We start from the raw sequence: 14,125 nt of genomic DNA, 5'->3' as shown, positions 1-14,125 counted from the left end.
AGCTTGCTATTGTCCCTACTCCCAGCTTCAGAGCTCTGGCTCAGAGACTTTATATATGGGAAAAATAACCCTTATAAAATAGATAGTGCCCACTCTCTTCCCAAAGGAACTGATTTCATTTGCAACAGATCGTGGATAAGTTTAAACTCCACTCAAAAACAGTGAAGGCTGTGCTAAAAGGCAAATGGAAGGATACATGTGGACCTAATAGAGTACATAGGAGCAACATTTCTATAAATAACTGGAATTAAGCTACTATAAATCTGAAACCAATTTTGATAAGATATATATGGTAAACCCTAGAATGACTAAAGAATATATTTTTAAAACATAGTGAAAAAATCATTAATAAAATTAAATGATATATTAGAAAATGTTCAGTTAATAAAAATTAAGGTAGTAAATGAGGAACAGAGGAACAAACAAAATGTGGCATACATATAGAAAAAAAAGTAAAATTAAGATATGAAACCAAATACACCAATAATACTAAATATGAAAGGATTAAACAATACTAAATATGAATAAATACTAAATACTAAATACTAAATACTAAATATGAAAGGATTAAACAATAAAATTAAAGGCAGAGGTTGACAGATTAGACCTGCACTCCCAATAAAAGAGATGACACAATTATACCTTGTCTACAGGAAACAAACTTCAGATTAAAAAAGACAAACACATTGAAATTAAAAGAATGAAAAAATATACACCATGTGAACAGCAATCATAGGTAAGGTGGAATGGCTATACTAATATCAGTTAAAATAGACTTTAAGAGTAAAAAAGTCAGAGATAAAGAGGCACATTTCATAACAAAAATGTCAATGCACAGGAATTTACAATAATTATAAGCATACATGCACCTCAGAATAATGTATCCAAATGCATGAAGCAAAATAGACAGAAATGAAGGGAGAAATATTTAATTCAATAATGATAGTTGGAGACTTCAATATCCCATTGTCAATAAAGGAGAGGATAAATAGAAGCTCACAAAGATGCAGAATAACGGCACAGCACTATTAACCAACTAGACCTAACAGACATCTATGCAATATTCCAACTTAAAAAAACCAAATATACAATTCTTTCAAGTGCACATGGTATACCCAGAATAAAACATTACATTTAAAAGAATAGTAGTCATACAAAGTAAATTCTCCAACAAAAATATAATTAACTTAGAAATCGATAAAATAAAAAAAATACTTAGTTTAAAAATAACTTAGAAAAAAATTAGGGAAACTCACAAACATGGAGAAGTTAAACAACACATTACTAAATAATTCATGGGTCAAAGAATAAGTAAAAAAGGAAGATATACAATTCTTTGAAGTAAATGAAAATAAAATACCACATACCAAAACATATAGGATGTAATGAAAACAGTCTTCAGTGAGGAATTTATATCTATAAAATACCTACATTAAGAAGAAAAAAAATCAAATCAATAAATTAACATGTTACCTTAAGACAATGGGAAAATAATAACAAACTAAACCTAAATCAACCATAAGAAATAAACTAATAAAGGTTACAGTAGAAATTCATGAAACAAATAATAGAAAAACAATAGTTATAAGTCAATAAAACCAAAGCTGTTTCTTCAAAAAGGTCAACAATATTGACCAATCTTTAGATAGAACAACTAACTTTAAAAAAGACAAGAATCAACTTGCTAGATTCATAAATAAAAGTGGACGCATTTACCAATCTCCAGAAGAAAAATAAGATTATAAAGGACTATTATCGACAATCATACTCCAAAAATTTATATAACTTAGATAAATTGGACAAATTCCTAAAAATAATACAAAATACGAACATTGGCTCAGAAGAAATAGGCAACATGAATAGAATTATATTAAGCAAAGAGATTTAATCAGTAATGAAAAATCTACCCATAAAGAAAAACCCAGGTCCAGATGGCTTCAGCAATTAATTCTATCAAACTTTTAAAGAAAGATAAATTTCCACAAACTCATCCAAACAATAAAAAGGAACACTTATCCACTTCTTTTTATGAAGCCAGTGTTATCCTCAAAACCAGAAAAAGATATCATGAAAAGAAACCCTATATAACCCTATGAATGAACTTTATCAATACAGGTGCAAAAGAAGCAAAACAAACAAACAAAAAAAAAACAAAAACAAAAAAATAAAACACTAGCAGATGGAATTCAACAATATATTAAAAGAACTGTATACCATGATCAAGCGAAATTTATATCAGGAATGCAAAGTTAGTTTAAAGTCCAAAAACCAATTAACATAATGAATTATAATGATGTAGAAAAAATATTTGATGAAATCTAACACCCCTTCATGCTAAAAGTGCTCAATAAACTAGGAATAGAAATGAACTTCCTTAACCTGATAAAGGACATCTATAAAAAACACACAGCTGATGTCATGCTTAGTAATGAAAGACTGGATGCTTAATAACGAAATATTTAATGATGAAAGACTGGAGGCTTTCCCCCTAATATCAGGAACAAGAAAAAAATGTTCACACTACTTCTGTTTAATAGTGTCCTAGAAGTTCTAGCCAGGGCAATTAGGCAATACATATTTACAAACATACATGTGTGATATCTAGACTAGAAATGAAGAAGTAAAACTATTTCTATTCACAGATGACATTACCAAGTATTTAGAAAATCCTAAAAAACCTACTAAAAAACTACTATAACTGAGTTCAAAAAAGGTCACAAGATAAATGACTCATTTCATTCACAATACCATCAAAAAGAACAAAATATTCAGCTATTAATTTAACAAAATGAATGTAAAATTTATACTCTGGAAACTATAATACATTGTTGAATAAACTAAAGATGATCTAAATAAATGTAATCATATGCCATGTTCATGGATCAGAAGACTTAACATTGTTAAGATGGCAAATTGATTTGCAGATGTGACACAATCCATATTAGAATCCTACATTACTTCTTTATAGAAATTAACAATTTGATTCTTAAATCTGTACGGAAGTTCAAGCAGCCTAGAACAGCCAAGACAATCCTGCAAAAAAGAGAAAAGCAGAAAGACACACACTTCACATTTTCAAAACTTACTACAAAGTAATCATAATCAAGACAGTGTGGTACTGGCATAAGTCTATACATAGAGCTCAATAGAATAGAATTGGGAGTCCAGAAATAAGCCTATATCTGTGATCAACTGATTTTTGACAAAGATGGCAAGACCATTCATTCAGGGAAAGAATAGTCTTTTTAACAAATAGTTCCAGGATAATTGGATATCCACACTCAAACGAATGACTTTAGACCTTTATCTCAAACAATAAACAAAAGTTAACTCAAAATGGATTGAAAACTTAAATATGAGATCCAAACCTATTAAACTCTTATGGGAAAACATTGGAGTAAATCGTCAAGATCTTGGATTTGGCAAAGGATTCTTAGTTATCACACAAAAAGCATGAGTAACAAAAGAGAAAATAAATAGGACTTTACCAAAATTAAAACCTCTTATGGATCAAAAGACATCAATAAAGCCAAAAGAAAAATTTACAAAATAAGAGGAAATATCTGAAAATCATGTATCTGATAAGTGTCTTGAATCTAGAATATATTTTAGAAATCTCTTATAGGGGTGCCTGGGTGGCTCAGTCGGTTAAGCGTCCGACTTTGGCTCAGGTCATGATCTCACGGTTTGTGGGTTTGAGCCCCGCATCGGGCTCTGTGCTGACAGCTTGGAGCCTGGAGCCCACTTCAGATTCTGTGTCTCCCTCTCTCTCTGCCCCTCCCCAACATGTGCGCTCTCTCTCTCTCTATCTCTCTCTCTCTCTCAAAAATAATTAGACATAAATAAATAAATAAATAAATAAATAAATAAATAAATCTCTTATAACTCAATAGTGAGAAAAAATTGTCCGATTTTAAAACTCACAAAAAAGCTGATAGACTTTTTTCTCTAAATTTTTTCTAAGTTTTAAATTTCTAAATTTCTAAATTCTAAAATTTTTCTAAATTTTTTTCTAAATTTTTCTAAATTTCCAATAAGCATATAGAAAGATTCTCCATATTATTAGACATCAGGGAAATTAAAAACAAAGCCACATGAGATATGGCTTCACACACACTAGAATGTCTAGAATCAAAAAGTCATAACAATCAGTGTTGCTGAGAATGCAGAGGAAATAAAAACCTTACACACTGCTGGTGGGAATGGAAAATGGTACAGAAGTTTCGCAAAAGTCATTCATTTCCTCAGATGATTTAATATAGAGTTTCCATATAACACAATAATTTTATTTCTAGGTATATGTTCAAGAGAAATGAGAATATAATACCCACACAAACACTTGTAAACGAGTTTTTATAGTAGCATTAGTCATAAAAGGTAAAAGGTAGAAACACCATAAACACTTATCAACAGACAGATGGATAAACAAATTTTGGTATATCCATACAATGGAATATTATTTGGCCAAAGAAAAGACTTAAGTACTAACATATGCTACAAAAGTAATGAATCTTGAAAATACTATGTTAAGTGGAATCAACTTGCCACAAAAGACCATATGATTCAATTCATGTGAAAGTCCGGGATAGGAAAATCTATAGAGACATAAAGCAGATTAGTGGTTGGGGTTGCTGTAGGTGATGGTGAGAAATGATAGCTCAAGGGTATGGTATTTCTTTCTGAAGTGATAAAAATGTTCTAAAATTGGCTATGATGTTAGTTTTCTATATTTTTAAGCATATCTTAAAAATTGAATTTTACACTTTAAATTGGTGTATGCTACATGAATTATGTCTCAATAAAGCTTTTCAAAATTCCCAACTTCTAATCAGTAAATATTTACAGATATAACCTACATAAACAAAAGGCCTTTGAGGTACTCAATAAGTTTTAAGAATGCAAAGAGTTCCTGCGAACAAATAATTTGAGAAGGACCTAAATACCAATGATCCCTGTAACACTTGGCCTGAGTTTTGTGCAAAATTTCATTACCACAAGCGTTTCAGCTGGCCATTGTTAGAAACATGAAGCAATGGCAATTCATAGTCATGATTTTCAAAAGTAGAATTTTGAATTTTCACTTCCACGTTTGTCAGCAAATTGTGATCATTTTCAATTGAGTTGAGAGTCACAGTTTCTGGCACCAGGATGTCCTCAACATGCTTTCTGATTTAAGGTAAAGACTTTTCTTCTCTGAATTGATATTTCCTCTTAAACAGTAAGAATGCTGAATTCAAAGTCTTCTAATACTCCTTGCTAGTTGTCACATGCTAAATAAATTATTGTTTTTTGGGATGCCTGGGTGGCTTAGTTGGCTAAGCGAACAACTCTCCATTTCAGCTCAGGTCATGAGATTTACCACGCATGAGTCTCCACGCTGAGCCAGGAGCCTGCTTGGTACTCTCTCTCTCTTCCTCTCTTTCTGTTCCTCTCCACTCATGCTCTCTCTCTGTCTGGCAAAATAATAAATATTTATGAAGGAAGAAAAGAAAGAAAGAAAGAAAGAAAGAAAGAAAGAAAGAAAGAAAGAAAGAAAGAAAGGAAGGAAGGAAGGAAGGAAGGAAGGAAGGAAGGAAGGAAGGAAGGAAGGAAGGAAGGAAGGAAGGAAGGAAGAAAGGAAGGAAGGAAGGAAGGAAGGAAGGAAGGAAGGAAGGAAGGAAGGAAGGAAGGAAGGGAAGGAAGGAAAGAAGAAAGAAAGAGAAAGAAAGGATGAAAGAAAAGAAAGAAAGAAAGAAAGAAAGAAAGAAAGAAAGAAAGAAAGAAAGAAAGAAAGAAGTTCTGTTTCTAAAAGATAGGACTTTGAAAAGTGATCTCTCTAGATTTTCCCACAACCTCCATGTAATAAACATAGATCTAATAATATTAACTTCTTACTTCTATGATCTATTCATTAATTACTATTCATTGATCCCAAATTTAATTTACATAATGAAGATAAAATTTCTAGCTCCATATCCAACAGATTATTTTAGAATATAATTAAGTAAAAAGGTCATGGTAATCACAACTAAAATCTAATTTCTGCACTGAAGAAGGGAAAATTCATATTCATTCTGAAAAGAGTGACTCATTTAGTATTTTCTTAGCTGTTCATGTCAGATGAGGTCCTTCAAAATCCAATGGAGAAATGTGCCATATGCATGTAAAATTACACTCAGCATAGTTTAAACAGAGCATGGCTTAATTATAGGACTAGTTATGGAAAGATTATGATATAAATGCTTTCCATTTACTTGGTGCTTATTTAAATGTGTTCATGACCTGAAATGTATTCATAAAAACATATCATTTATTCACTGCAAGTTCTTAAACTAAGCATAAAATTTTTTCATTACCCATTATTTTATAACTGAAGATACAAAGATTAAAGAAGTGGCCTATGATGGTAAGGACAGTAGCCAAATCTGAACTAGCCCTAAGTTTCCTGAAACCAAGCTTTAATTTATGCTTCCTCTACAACACACAGAGCCATTTTTTTTTACTAAAAAACTAAATTATAATACACAGTATATGTCTGAAATTATAGCTAGTAGAGACTTTCCCAAAAGTAACTTATATGCTAAATTGATAGGCATAAGATAATGATGGCTCACTGAAGGGTTTAGATTACATCTATAAACATTATTTTGCAAACAGACGTGGTTTAAATTTATGCTCTTATTAACTACTAATCTCTTAAAATTTAAGCAGAGACATTTTATTTTGGTTGTAATTGTCATTAAAAGAAAATAAGTCTGGGTGAATGACACATACATTGATATTCCTAGATATTCTTTAGAGTCAACATTTTTTTTAACATGGCAATACCAGTCATGAAACAGTAGTATAGCACAATTAATTATGTGGCACTAATTATTCCTTTAAAATGAGTGTTGTCAAAAACATTTGGGAGCCATGGAATTTCAGTGCAGAAGTTAATATGTATTAGCATTTTAAAGATTTCAATACATCTTGACTTCATAAATTATTTTACTTATATTCTTTATGTCAATATGTATTAGCATTTTAAAGATTTCAATACATCCTGACTTCATAAATTATTTTACTTATATTCTTTATGTCATAGTTATAAGACCCAGCACCAACTAGCTCCTGCCAACAATTATTGCCACACTTCTCCTTGCTAAAGTAGCAAGGATTGTATACATGGAACCCTTCCTATTCTCACTTTTGGACAAAACACCAAAGGCCAAGTACATTCACATCCTGAAGTGAGATGTTAGACCATCCATGTGGGGTCTGTGCAGAGTGTAGTCTATCAGCCTAACTCAGCATCAGTGATCACAGTTCAAACTTACAAAGGAAAACTGGAGTTTTCAGTAGAAAGATAACTGGAGTGTTGAGACTTGCATCACTGTCCTACAATTAGGGAGAGAAGCGAGGTGCTTCCAGAGAAACCAAAGACTTATTAAAAACTGCACCTGCCATTACATCTCCCATGAGATATGGAGGTAGAAGAAAGAATTGATAAGAAGATAACCATGCCACTCTGAACTGTTCAAACATGAGTCAGTCCAGAACTAGAAAAAGTGGTGGGCAGGACCCTAACCTGACTTAACCTTGAAGTTCCAGTTACTGCTCTGTGCTGGATCTTGTGATCTGAGTGACTGAGGTGAGACTTATGTTTCAGAGGAAGAAAAAAAAGCTCTGGAACCTGTCTGAGTTTTCATTCAGGGGCAGCATAAGGATGACAATGAGAGAGGGTGTTGAAGAACATGGGAAAAAGAAAACAATTGTTTTATGCTTTCACTCTAGAGTCCAGCTTCCTTGGTAAGACAGTTGAGTTTGTGAAGGAGGGGTTGTTTTCTTAGAGTGTTTATCTTACCATAGAAGGTACAGACTCCACTTCTCTCAATTCCTAATGCACCAATATGCTTTGAGTCTCAGGGTCATTGCAGCTCATCATTGGATTGGAAAGCTTAATCTTCCTTTCCCTTCTTCCAATTCTTTGACTCATCAATTCCTGCTTGGCCTTTCCCTCTCAGCCTTACTATCATTCCTGTGGGAAGGACTTTATCCATCCTTCTTGTCCAATCTAGGTCAGATTACCCTGTTAATTCATCCATTCTTACAGTGCTCTGTGTTTTTCTTTCACAGTATTTATCAAGTATGTATCTGATTGTCAAAGGATTCTTGAACACATATTATACTGGTGTAGTAGACCAAGAGAAATGTCATAAATAATAAACATAATAGTGGGTAATCATTATTAATAATTATTGTTAATCATCATTAATAATTATTAATGCCCACATTAACTCTGCAGTAAAAACCTATAGGTAAAGTATTAATCATTAAATAAACATGAACCATGAGAAACTTTTTTTTTTGCAAATAGACTAGAGAAAAATGGGGTTAGTGTGTATAGACAATGACAAAAGCAAATGAAAGAATTAAGTCTACATGTGCACACATTCAAATAGTATCATTAGAAAGCACAGTTACTACTCACAATAATTATATTCAATTTCACCCCTTCTTTGCTCCTTCCAAAAGTTGCTGAAGTGATCTACATAAAACACAGATTGGGGCATGTCTCTACTTCTTAAAAACTATCCCTAGGTCCTTGGGCCCTTGCGAACTCCCTGACATGACAATGAATTTCCTTCACAGACTGGTTCCATGCCTCTTTTGTCCTCAACCTCTGTTACTATATTTAGTGTGTTTAAATATTATGAGATGAACACCACTGAACAATAACACTACTCCCATACTAATGATGACAATAATTCTAAATATTTGTATAATTATGTCCCCTATTATACTCTAACTGCAATTCAATGGATCCTTTTATTTTTATTTTTGTCTTTATTTTAGAGAAAGACAGATAGTGGGGGCAGGGCAGAGAGAGATGGGGGGGAGGGGAGATAATCTCAAGCAGGCTCCATGCTCAGCATGAAGTTCAATGCTGGGCTTGATCCCATGACCCTGGGACCATGACATGAGCTGAAATCAAGAGTTGGGGTGCTTAATCAACTAAGCCACCTAGGTGCCCCTCAATGGATTACTTGTTAATATAACTTTTTTTTCGAGCCCCTCTGTAGATCTAATTTAACTTTCAAATATTGGGAACTGATGAAGAAAGTGGAAAGAAATTTGTCAAAAACAGATGGAGACCTCTTAATTTCCTATGTAGTTATGATGGCTGTCCTACATACTCAGTTGCTTTCCTGAATAACTCTTCCCTCCATGGTGTTTCTTGCCCTAGAACCATGAATATGCCTGATATACCCTATGATGTAACCTCTTTTGGAGAGGTGAGAAATGGTTCCTTTAACCTGATTGATAAAGATGAATTTTAAGACTTCATCCTTGGCTTCATAAACCCTTCAGGAAATCTAATTGGAACTTTGATATAATAGTGTAATCTGACTCCAATAAATCCGGTCCTCAAAGGAAGGAGTATGATAAAACTCTAAAAAGAGATACAGCCTTCTCCAGGCCTATTTGGCTGTTAGATTAAAAATAAAAGTCAAATATACATTTAGTGTAAAGCCTTTTCCTTAATCCTCCCCACTAGTTTGTTCTTATAACATACTCATTGCTTTGTCATAGTTAACGAAAAACAGCACATAACTTTATTAAACTGGTGGTAATTAACTAGATGACATTCTATTTAGTTTTCTAAATAATTCCTGGCAATACTGACTCAAATTTACACATAATTATGCAAAACTGATAAATAATTCTGTTGTAGGAAATGAGAAAAAATTGGTTAAAATTTGTTTTGTAATTTATTACTGATATAGTTGAGGAGAATTTATATCCCTTCCGAGCATTAGTATTCTTAGGTGCATACAGTAAATATTATTATTTTAAAACAGGGCTTCTCCTTGTTGGCTCTATTGGTTCTCTGGGCCAGATAATTCTTGGTTGTGGGGAGCTAATATGGGCCTTGAAGGATGATCAGCAGCATCCCTGACCTCTACCCACCGGAGGCCAGTAGCATTTCCCATAGCTGTAACAATGAAAAATGTCTCCCAACATTGCCAAAGGTCTCAGAGGGGAAAATAGCCCATAGTTGAGAACCATTGTTCTAAAGTGTTGCGGTGAAGGCTTGCTTAACTTGTCTACTTATCAATGAGAGTCTACCATTCATTAGACCTTGAGAAAGCATCGGTGAGTATACACAAACAAGGCCTCTGCCAGGATGGAATTTACAGTTCAGGAAGTTTAAAATCTACGATAAAAATATACACATCCAGCCCATGGCTGTCATACAGTGCATACTCAATAAGAATGTGCTAAGGAGCACCTGGGTGGCTCAGTTGGTTAAGCATCCAAGTCTTGGTTTCAGCTGGGGTCATGATCTCACAGTCTTGTGAGTCTGAGCGTCAGGTCGGGCTGTGTGCTGACAGCATGTAGGCTGCCTGGGATTTTCTCTCTCTCTCTCTCTTTCTCTCTCTCTCTCTCTCCCTCTCTCTCTGTCCCTCCCTCCATAAATTACATTTAATTTAATATTTTGATTCTTAATGTTACAGAAAGCCCACTATCAAATATTAAATAAGGATGCATAGAATAGATGACAAAAATTCTCTTTCAGTCTTCAAATAGTGCATCATCTCCTAGGACACTAGGGTAAATATACAAGTAATTACAATTCAAGGTAGAACATGGTAGATGCTGCATGAGATCTTCAAAGTGCCAAGAGAGTTCAAAGGTTGAAAAGCTGACATCAAGTTTGGGCAAAACAGGAAATGAAAAGTACAACTTCAGAGCGCTTTTATGAAATTATATTTCAGAGAGTTGCTAAATGACCATGTTTCCTTCTTCTTATTAAGTTTAAGGCTTTTCCTATCACATAGATTGAAGGTAAAAGTGACTTTGTGTGTGTGTGTGTGTGATTTTTAAACTTATACTTTATTAAAAATTTTTATTTTTTTAATGTTTATTAATTTTTGAGAGAGAGAGAGAGAGAGAGCAAATGGAGGAGGAGCAGAGAGGGCAGAAGACACAGAAGCCAAAGCAAGCTCCAGGCTCTGAGCTGTCAGCACAGACCCCAACACTGGGCTTGAACGGTGAGATCATGACCTGAGCCGAAGTCAGATGCTTACCAGACTGAGCCACCCAGGCGCCCCTTATTAAATTTTTTTAAAGTTCAATTTATTTAAACTAAATAAATTCTAATTTAAAATAAGAAATTATATTTCCAAATTAAAATAATAAGTTAAAGTCTATTTCAAAACGTACAATAGGCTTACTTGAATAGCTCATGTGATTTAAATGCACTCTGCTTTTCTGGTACTGGAGAGTAATTTACAAAATGAAGTAGCTATAGATTATATTTGTAAAGTAGATCATTTTTTTCCCCTTTCACCTCACATCCTCTTAGGGGAACCATATCTCCCCTACTCTTAACCCATGTGGTTTACAGGGAGCTAATCTTACTCCCGGCATGAAAGTTAGATATATAATCCCAGATTAGCCCATTAGACTTTTTCATCCTCCTGACCTTAGCAGTAAGTTTAGAAGATCCCAAAAAGATGTAGTAAAAGTTGATCCCATGACATTTGCTATAATTTTGGGAGAAATTGCTCCCTTCCTGCAGTTGGAATATGTCCAAAGAGTTGTCCTGGGAATAAAGCTCCAAAAGTAGAGACAAGAACTAGAGAAAAACAGCCTCTTGATTTTATGTAGATGATAACGATCCTGGGTTTGTTATTGGCTGAATGGGAGTTATTCTTTGAACTGTCTAGTTATATAAAGTGATAAAGTCTCATTTTGGTTTGACTTGGGTTTCCAAATTTTGCAACTGAAAGAGTTCCAGTTAATAAATATCCTAATTACACTAAACATTTGTTTAAGTATGTCACTTTTCAATAAAATACAATGGCATGATTTTGATGAGACCCTAAACCTAAAAATAAAAATAAAATAAAATAAAATAAAATAAGAGCAAATAATATCTCCCAGTAAATCTTTGTTGAATGAAAGAACAAATGCCATCTGTGGATGAAAGAATGAAAAATAAATAAAGGAAACAACAGGCTTCTTAAACACTGTAAATCGTAATTAACAGAAATTCTTAGAACTACAGCCCTCTACATACTACATACAATATAAGAATTATGGATGTGTATTCTCTCTGGTTTGCTTGTTTTTGACTGCATAATTCAGTTAATAAACTTACATGATATTTTTCACATTCTGCATGATAGTGATAATGATATGAACTGAAATGGCCACATTAGTTCTTTCTCAGCTTTTCTCATTTAAAATTCTTTGCAGGAAGAACAATCCTAGGCCTTTTAGGAACTGATTTATCATCCTTTCTCACATGTCAATACGTTATCCTTGCTGAAAAAGGTCTTTCGATTGTTCCTTGCATTTGAATCCAAGTTAAGTCAAATAGCTTCTTCTGGTGATAGGCTGCTTACAACGTTGCTACAAGTCTGCAAAACACAGACTATGTATTCAGCATATTGGAAGCATTTCCATTTTTATATGCTGGCATTACATGGTAAAAAGCCAAAAAATAGCCAGAAAAGGATGTCAACTATCACCCGACCCTACTTCAGTGGGATAGATTCCATTCTAATGATAATAGATCAATCATTTATGGAACTCTTACCGTTTTTCAAGTTTTGTGCTGGGGGATAGGGCAAGAAACGAGGTTAATAAAAATTGCAAAACACATTGTTCCAGTCCTCAAAGATGTTAAAAACTCCTGGAAGAGAAGAATTTGAGGGATATTTTGCCATTAGAATTACTTGATTAATTGTAGCTTGTTACTGCTGTGTCTCAAAGCTAGTAACTGGTGAGCATATTAAACAACAGAGAAACTGCCTTCCTTAAGCCTGGGAAGGAAAAATGGAAATTTTCCACATCTTGGCACTTAAAATGCTGCAAGATAGCCTGGCAAATTGAAGAATATAAAACGGCACTTCTGTTTTTACTCCCTCCCTCTCGCCCTCCTTTTCTGATATCCATCTATTCATTTCTTTATGTATTCAAGGCATTTATGAAGCAACTAAGTGTTTGCAATGTGGTAGCCACTGTGATAAGTGCTAGAGATAGAAGCAAGAGCGAGCCCAGGAATTTATATTCAAGGAGGAATAATTTGACTGGTACAACAATTATACAACACAGAGACAACTAATTATACTACAAAATGCTACAGGCTACCATAGAGAGGTACACAAAAATATCATGCCAGCAGCAGGGAGTTAGTAACCAGATCGTGGGAAGATGAGGAGGTGGAGTAGAGGGGAAAGTGCTGAGGAAGACTTTAGACCACAATTCATATCTTAGTCAGGCTCTGAGGTCTTGAAAAATGGTCTGTGTGAATCCTAATAGAAGTTCAGAAAAAGGACAGGTCAGAACCTACTGGATGGATGAGATGGCATGTGAGCCAGCCTTTAAAGAAGGAATGGACTACAGGCCACAGAAACAGGACAAGGGGAATTTCAGGCAAAGAGATCAAAAGAGTCAGGACAGGACCTTTTGTCATAAAGGACAGGACCTTTAGGAGACAGCAGAATCTTCCTTTGGGCTAGCACATGGAGTTTGTGAAATGGAGTAGCAGAAACTGAAGACAAGGGTGCACGGGTGTAGCAGGTGGGCCTGTGAAGGACATTCCATGTCTTTTGATGGAGTTCTCAAGGGCCATGGAGAGCTATGGAAACTTTTCAAGAAGTAGAGAGGCAGGTCCAGGTGTGTTTTATGTACAACAGCAACTTCAGTAGGAGTGAAGAAAGAGAAGGAACAGGGATGGGGGGGCAAGCTTGTTGTATGCTCCAGGGAAAAGCTGATGGGAGCTTGGATGGAGTGATGAAGATGAGAGGAAGGGACCCCTTTGAGGATGAGATGGGAGGCCAGGACCTGGGACTGAATGAGTCTAGCAAGGGTGCAGAGAGTTCCAAGGTTTCTACCTTTGGCAGGTGGATGGACGATTTTGCAGTTAAAAGATATGGAGCCCCATTACAGAAGCACCATTGGGGTAGCAAAAGAGGAACATTGGATCACTCACAGTCTAGTTGTGATGAGCACAAAAGGACTTCAGGGCACACATCCACTTTTAACTGGTATCTCAGAAAATTTGGCCTGAACATCCCAGGGCTAGTTTCCTCAGTCTCCTCTCATAGGGTGTAAAATAGCATTTGCAGGCACCGACTTAGTTCTTAGA

Source organism: Felis catus, chromosome A2, assembly GCF_018350175.1.
Source record: "Felis catus isolate Fca126 chromosome A2, F.catus_Fca126_mat1.0, whole genome shotgun sequence".
NCBI classification, from domain to species: Eukaryota; Metazoa; Chordata; class Mammalia; order Carnivora; family Felidae; genus Felis; species Felis catus.
Note: the sequence above shows the minus strand (reverse complement) of the source record.